Raw genomic sequence first — 8373 nt, 5'->3', positions numbered from 1 at the left:
ATTTATTCATTGGCAATAGCAATGTTAATTGTACCCTCTTACCACACCCAAAGAATGGATTATATATTTATTGAAAAAGAACCATATTATACTTGGATTTTACATTTTCTATTTATCCATCTTTTAGAAAAGAGACTTTGTATTCATGCAACACCCAACAATGTCTTATAATCCTTATAGTCCTCTAGGTATGTGTTATAGGCCAAATTGCATCCCCCCAAAATTTGTAATCCAAACTTGACCTCAGGCTTGTAGCCTCCAGAATTGTAAGAAAATAAATTTTGATTAAGTCACCTGTGGTATTTGTCACAGCAGCCCTAACAATAATATAGTGTGCAATTAAAAATTGTAAAATAAAGCTTATGGCAGATGGAACAGAATGGTATAGGTATAGAATAATTCATACCAAATGCACTTTAAATATCTTTTTCATATGATACAGGACTTTTTAGTATATATATATATATATATATATATATATATATATATATATATAACTTCTTAAAATATGACACAAATTTACAAGGGAAAATGTAAATATGATAATAACAACATGCCACTCTACAACTGATTTGCCCATATATAATACCAACTTAGGTATGGGTCATTCATATTATAGTCTATCTATGTTTGATGCTCATACAAAATGAAGAAGATACAAAAACTAGGCAAAACTCTGATGATAACAATCTTATATAGTGGCAGAAATTATATGTTGCTTCCTTTCCTTCAGATCCTTTTCTGCCTATTTAATCTCAGATTTTCAATTCTCACATTATTTCCTTATTAGAAATCTCAGTCCCTCTCTTTTCTCTAACAACTGACAGTGGATTTTACTTCACAGATAAAATTGAAGAAATTAAAAGAGAATGTAACCATTTCCCCATCACTACGAATTATTTATATTTGTTTGCACATACTTCTTCTCCACTCCAGTTTCTGTGGATGAAACATGGTTGCTTCTAAGAAAATTTGTCTATTTGTTCCAACCTATGTATTCTTTTTAACAGGACACTGAGATACTTCACAAGTTTCTTTTTTTACTTCTGTAACATCAGTTTTCTTCTGTATTGGATCATTCACATCAGAGTACAAAAATGCTCTAAATTCTCACTTAAAAAAAAAAAAAGCAAACCCTTCCTTGATCCTAATATTCTTCCGCATGCTGCTCCTAAATATATGCAAAGAGCTTTCCACACATAGACCTTCCACTTATTTAGCTCCTACTATTTCTTGAACTCATTATCATCAGAATTTTATGCCCACTAAAGCAATAGCGCATTTTTGTGTTTAATATCCACATTTATTTCTTAAACAAATACTTATTCAGCAACCATTACTTGCAAGAAAACATTATGGGCAATAAGGGTTCAGCAATAAATTAAATAGATCAAGTCTCTGTCCTCCATGAGATGGAAAGTACTTTTTTACTGTTATGAACAGAAATCAGAGAGCAGAAAAATTAAGAGCTATAGAATGTGCTACTTCCGGTATATTGTATGACCCCTAGCATTGGCATTGGTGTCACCTGGAAGCACATGAGAAATGCAGAATATCAGTCCTCATGCCATGCCTACAGAAACACAACTTGTATTTTTTTCAAGATCCCCAGGCAATGGAAATACACATTAATGTTTAAGAAGCACTGGAAAACTAACCCAAGACACCTACTGGGAAAATATATAATAGAGCTCTTTAATAATTTAAAGGTCAGTATTTATCAATTATTTTAATCCATTATTCTTCAATGCTGAGTTTAGTGTTATTTCTGTGGTTTGCATTATAGATTCCTCTGTTAAGATTTCTTTTAGCTGCAAGAAATAGAAAATCTAGTACCACAGATATAAAAGTTATTGCTGCTCTTTTAGGTCCTCAACAGCATCACTGATGTTTCTCTTATTATCTTAAATATTTAGTAATGTGGGATGCCTGGGTGGCTCAGTAGTTGAGTGTCTGCCTTTGGCTCAGGTCGTGATCCCGGGATCCTAGGATCAAGTCTCGCATAGGGATCCTGCTTCTCCCTCTGCCTGTGTCTCTGTCTCTTTCTCTGTGTCTCTCATGAAGAAATAAAATGTTTAAAAAATATTCAGTAATGTTGCAAGATGGTTTTCCACATAGGGATCCTGCTTCTCCCTCTGCCTGTGTCTCTGCCTCTTTCTCTGTGTCTCTCATGAAGAAATAAAATGTTTAAAAAATATTCAGTAATGTTGCAAGATGGTTTTCACCTTTAAACGGGAAAGAGAGAAGGGACAAACCAGGCTTGGTTTTCTTTTAACCAAAAAAAGTAGAAGCTTTCCTCAAAGCATCCCTACCCCAAAATTTACCTACTATTTATTGTGTGCTAAAACAGTAATTTGGCCACCACTAGATGCAAAGGCAACCCAGAAAGTGAGTATATATGGCTCTCTAGGTAATATAGAGAAGAGTGGTAAGAAATATCATTAGAAATGCCTTTAGAGTAGAAAAGCAGCAGTGTCTGCCACAGTATCATAAATCGATTCAGTGTATTTTTAAACTGTAGATAACAGCAATAACAGTAATTATCCTCTACTACAACTCCTACCAACATGCTTAATATCTCCACATCTTTTTTCAGAATCATCGCTGTAGATTCCAAGTAGACAAATCTCAGAAACTACCATCTCCTAATGAATATCTAGTGGTTTAGGTAATTCCTGGAAGTTTAATCACATGCTAGAGACACAGATTGCATGTAAACCATATGTTCATGTTTAAAGTAAAATAAAAAGGAAATAGATTTGTGGTGGACAGTCTCTCCTTTCCTGGTTCTGAAGAAGCTTGCTGACATGTTTTGAGGTGTCCTAGGAAAAGATCCACAGGACAAAAGACTGATAAAAGCCTCTAGCTGATAGCCAGCAAGCAACTGAAGCTCTCAGTCTGAAGGCTGCAAGGCTAACAGTTGGTTTATAACCTTACAGAAGACCGAGCCATGACATGCCTGGTTCCTGACCCACAGAAATAGTGAGGTAATACATGTATATTGTTTTAATCTGTATGTTTGTGCTAATGTTTTACACAGCAATAGATACCTAGTACACATGAACATTTTAATACTATACTTTGATATATTTCATTTTTCTATAAATAATACCTATGAAGCCTTTTTATGAAAATGTGTTTACCTATTTAAAAAATAGAGCCACATCAGTACCAAAATATCTCAGAACTCACCATAACTTTTCTGCTATGGTTAGAACCTTGTTACTATTAGGCTCTAGAAGTGATGTCTTACAAAGGGATTCATAAATTGGAATACTGCATTTGTGTGCTCGTGTGCATGTGGAAGGCTTTTTCCAATGAGGCTTTCAAACGCATGTCATATGGCTCCTTATTTTGATATGTATCATCTTAGTGATACTCATTTTAATTCAAATCTAAAATTAATATAAATCTGAAAATGTGGAATTAAAAGGATAAGTTTAAAAAAATGTAAATGCCGGGATCCCTGGGTGGTGCAGCTGTTTGGCGCCTGCCTTTGGCCCAGGGCGCGATCCTGGAGACCCGGGATCGAATCCCACGTCGAGCACCCGGTGCATGGAGCCTGCTTCTCCCTCTGCCTGTGTCTCTGCCTCTCTCACTCTCTCTCTCTCTCTGTGACTATCATAAATAAATAAAAGTATTTAAAAAAAATTGTAAATGCCTAGTGTGCCACATGGTTCAGAGCAAGTGAACATTTGGTAGATGCTTTTCCCCCCAATAGTTGTTTCATTAAATTTGTGTTTATAGCAGATGATTCTGGTTTTTTTAATGTTCTATTATTACTTTCAATTAGTAAGCCATTACAGTGAACCTGTCAATTATTTTGTCCCACATAAAAAAGGGTTCATTCTCCTGTATCAACATTCAAACCATCTAAATTGCAAAGTTTACTCTGATGTTTTCTAAAGTCACCTATTCTGATTAATTAAGCCCTTAGCACTAACACTGTTTACATTTATTCAGCAGAAAGTAGAAAGGAAATATTCTCAAAGCAAAGAACTTTTGTGGCCTCAGGGAAGTGTGAACCATAAAGACAATGAGAATAAAAATAAACAAAATGATGCTCAGATTGTTATAGTGTATCTATTTTAAAAGTAGCTATTCCCAGAAGGAGAAAGAACTAACATTTTTATATGTGGGATATAATTTAGGAAATTCAACCCTTCTACTAGTTTTCTATGACCTCATTACTTTCTTTAAATTATTTTATGGTAATAATTCACTATGCACACTCATGATAAATATCAATAAAATACATTTTTGAGCAATGAACAAATACAGTTTAGTTTATTAGCCAATAATGTCATGTATTATATCAGGAAGTTAGCTATTCTCACCAAAGCTTAAAATGCAGTCCTTCCTTTGACATAATCTTCATTTATAATTGTGGCACTAAAATGTCTTATAAATAGTGCTCAAACTGCTTGGAATTTCTCACCTAGCATCTACTTATCTCACTATCAAAGTTCCTTTGAGAGCAGTGGCCATGGCTATCATACTGATACTTTTATATTTCTAAACTAACAAAGTGGATGCTCAATAAATACTTGTTGGATGTAAGAATTCTCTCAGACCAGTAGGATCCTAATGTTAAATGAGTACTTTTATCATAAATCTGAATTCATAAATTATTAAATTGGTACTTGAGTTCATTATTTCTATAGGTATCTAATTTGGCTTCCCAAGAAAGCTTATAAGCTTATGCATCATTCCACAATTAACCTATAATGTTTTTCCTTACGAATTTTGAAAGTCATATACATTTTGAACAAGCAGAGCAACATACTAAAGGAACAAGGTAGAAGAGGTCCAAACTATGAGCAGCAGGGCATTGCCATTAGACCACATAAGTGATAATAAGCCTACTGATTTCAGTCTAGCTTTTTATCATTGTGTTACCAATTGTAAGCACTGTCAGTGATAAAATTTTCTTCTATAGTAGACCACTTCTATAGGCCCTGCCTTGGTATGGTACTGAAGAAGATATAGTTAAGGATAGTTGCATAGTTCATTTATGAAAACTTATCTACATCACATTCCCGAAGGCAAGTGTGAACTTTTCAATAAGGAGCAAATGTGCATCATCTCAAGTCATGACATTTTTAATTAGGAAACTATAACAAGACAAAAAAAAATGAAACTAACAGGAGTGAGTAATCAATAAGCAGCAATTTTGGAAGGTAGTTATTTGAAATGTAAAGAAAAAAGTACAATTTTATATAACATATGCAATCTAATGGCTTGAGAATATTTTTAGTATATGTATATTAAACACAGTGTACTTGTTTGCAGTTTTCTGACTTACTTATTTTTAACTATTATCCAGTAGTTAGTGGATGTTTTTTGTCTTAATTTGAAAAAAAATTTAGTAAAAAATAATACAAATATCAAAGTATAAATATGAAACATTACTAATACTATATTAGCTTTAGCATCTAGTGTAGCTTTGGGCTAATTTTTTAAGATATCAACTTAATATCTCCCATATTAAGAGATTGTTTTTATCTTTCATATCTACACCTAGAGCATTAACTCATTCTCATCAACATCATCAAAAGTTCTATTATGTTTTCAAGTGTATATCTGTTTCTTTACTTGGCCATAAACACATTAAAAGTATGTCGTATTCCTCTTGAAGACTGACTTAGTGCAGTACATATTGTTGAATAAATACTTACTGAAGGATTGTGAAAAAAAGTAACACATGCTCATAGTAAAATAATAAAAGTAGAAGGTAAAGATAATAAAAATGAAGAAAATGAAGATCACAAAACCTCTCACCAAACAGAAATACCCTTTTTTATGCATGCCAGTACATATCATTCAGACTTGATACATTTATAAATAAGTTATAAAAGGATTCAGGATATGGGTACTATTTTATAAACTGTTCTTAAAATGTAACGTATTGGGTTGCCCGGATGGCTCCGCAGTGAACATTTGCCTTTGGCCCAGGGTGTGATCCTGGGGTCCCAGGAGTGAGTCCCACATCGGGCTGGGCTCCCTGCATAGAGCCTCCTTCTCCCTCTGTCTGTGTCTCTGCCTCTCTCTCTCTCTCTCTCTGTGTATGTCTCTCATGAATAAATACATAAATAATCTTTAAAAAAGTAAAATATAACATATTATTACATAGGGAATAAAATTCTACAACAATCTCATTCAATGACCACATGTTACTCCATTGTAAATATGAACTTTACACATTAAACTCATCTCAGGAAAAATTATCTTTGCTTCTATAAACAACATATTCTATAATAAGTATACTTATAGGCAAATTATTATATTCACTGTAATTGAATTTTTAGTGTAAATTTCTATAGGTGGGCTTTTCATAGCAACGGGTATGTATAGGGCCATTTTATATATGAAATTTTATGGTCACCTCACACATATAGGCAGCTAGTACTCATGAGAATTTCAAGGGACTGGAAAAATACTTAAGTCAAGAGGCAAGTAAGGGGTTAGTTAAAAAATGTTTACACATGGCAACAAATATTGTTAAAATGTCACCTTGAAGACACACTTTGCTGCTTGAATTTTCTTATTCTAAAAGAAATTCTAAGAAGGCATCATTGTCATAAGAAAATGAAAAATAAGCATATAATTGCACTCTATACAGGCAAGACAATTTATAAGCAACATTTTTAAATTATTCAAATATTTATAGCAAAAATATAATTAAACATGGATATATTTTAATTTATTTGACGTATTATTGAATATATTTGATGTAAATTGGGATCTTGAAAAGTGAGGAAGATTATGGTCTACAAAGTCTTTATTTGTGACCCAGTCCAGGGTGTGTGATATATATTATTATCAGAAAGTTTTATCAGTTTGTAAATAATTCTTAAAAATTGTTGACACACACAAATCAATGGGATGATTTTCAGGGCTGTACTTTATCTGGAGTTCTCTCTACTTTCCTGATGGAAATTCTGAAGTTCACCTACATGCCAAGGAGCAATATCTTTTTAAAATAATATACTGTTGATAATGAAACAACACATTCTCTTTCAGATGATGTTGATAGCTATCTAATAAAATATTAACACTTCATCTCCCTGATTCATTTAAATGGGATTTAAAAATACCATGTGCAATTTCAAACAGCAAAGGGAATCAAGATGTAAGAGGATGGGGAGCGAAGCTTAAACTTGTTAAGTCTGAGTCCCCACTGCAATTTTTATTTATTTATTTGTTTGTTTGTTTGTTTATTTTTAAAGATTTTATTTATTTATTCACGAGACACCAGAGAGAGAAAGAGAGAGAGAGATGCAGAGGGAGAAGCAGGTTCCATGCAGGGAGCTGGATGTGGGACTCGATGCTGGGTCCCCAGGATCACACCTTGGGCTGAAGGCTGTGCTAAACCGCTGAACCACTTGGGCTGCCCAGCCCACTCCAATTTTTAAAGAGAGCATAATGTATTTGATTCCATGAAGTATAATAGTGATTAGCCTAAGATAATTATAATGGCAACCCACAATTAGCTGGTTAATTTTCTGGCATATCAATTATTTTCTTTCCTCTCCTATCAATGGTAGATCCAAGGAGATCTAAAAGAGAGATTGTGCTGGCACCCTAATTCAGGAGTGAAATGTCAAATGCTTATCCAGGAGCAAGGTAAAGGTGTGAATGAGACAAGAGAACCTACCAGAAGTGGAAACCAATGCACCTACTGCATGAGTGGCGAGGATTCGGTTAAAGAATACATGCCAATTTCCTTTAAACCAACCAATGATTTTATTTAATACTTCAAATGAGATTTAAACACTTTATCTGGCGCTGGCTATATCTTCAATGTCGACTGGAACTAATCTTCTGCTCATAACATTCCAGCTACATTGTATGTTTCATGCATCTTTGTCTTTATTACTATACCTAGAATTCTATTCCTTACCTTTCCTACGTAATGGACACTTTCCTATTATCTATTGCATGGAATACTTCCTAATAAAACTCTTAATATTTCTATATTAATAACTTTATCCCACTGCATTCAATACAAATTTCAGCCAAAGCATCTAAGTCAGGGTTTCTCACCCTTAGAACTACTAACAATTTGGATGAGAAAAATCTTGTTTTGGAGGATTGTCCTTTGCGTTGTAGTATTTAACAGCATCTTAGGCCTCCACTAACTAGCATGCTTGTAGTATTACACCGAGTTCTGGCAATCAAAGGTATCTCTGGACATTGTTAAAAATTCCCAAGAGACAAAGTAACCTCAGATTTAAATAACTAATCCAGGCTTTTTTTTTTTTTTAATTGCACTTACTTGCTTAGAGGCATATCATCCCCTTTTATAGTACTGTCTCATTAAGAGTAAACATTACCGTGTCTGACTCATCTCTGTATCATCTGTGCCTAAAC

The 8373-nt window shown here is 33.7% G+C and overlaps 1 long non-coding RNA gene across 1 annotated transcript in view; it reads left to right on the top strand.

Moving 5' to 3' along the window:
* Nucleotides 1-1314: 1314 nt before the first annotated feature.
* LOC111093895 overlaps nucleotides 1315-8373 on the top strand; it is a 44961-nt gene continuing 37902 nt past the window's right edge. Inside the window, exons 1-2 of the long non-coding RNA XR_005383949.1 lie at nucleotides 1315-1709; nucleotides 2597-2987. This is a non-coding gene — a long non-coding RNA (uncharacterized LOC111093895). The remainder of the gene's footprint in view (nucleotides 1710-2596; nucleotides 2988-8373) is intronic.

The sequence above is a fragment of the Canis lupus genome, chromosome 34 (genome assembly GCF_011100685.1).
Source record: "Canis lupus familiaris isolate Mischka breed German Shepherd chromosome 34, alternate assembly UU_Cfam_GSD_1.0, whole genome shotgun sequence".
Taxonomy (NCBI): domain Eukaryota; kingdom Metazoa; phylum Chordata; class Mammalia; order Carnivora; family Canidae; genus Canis; species Canis lupus.
The sequence above is the reverse complement of the archived record's forward strand: the minus strand, read 5'-3'. Positions and strand labels throughout refer to the sequence as shown.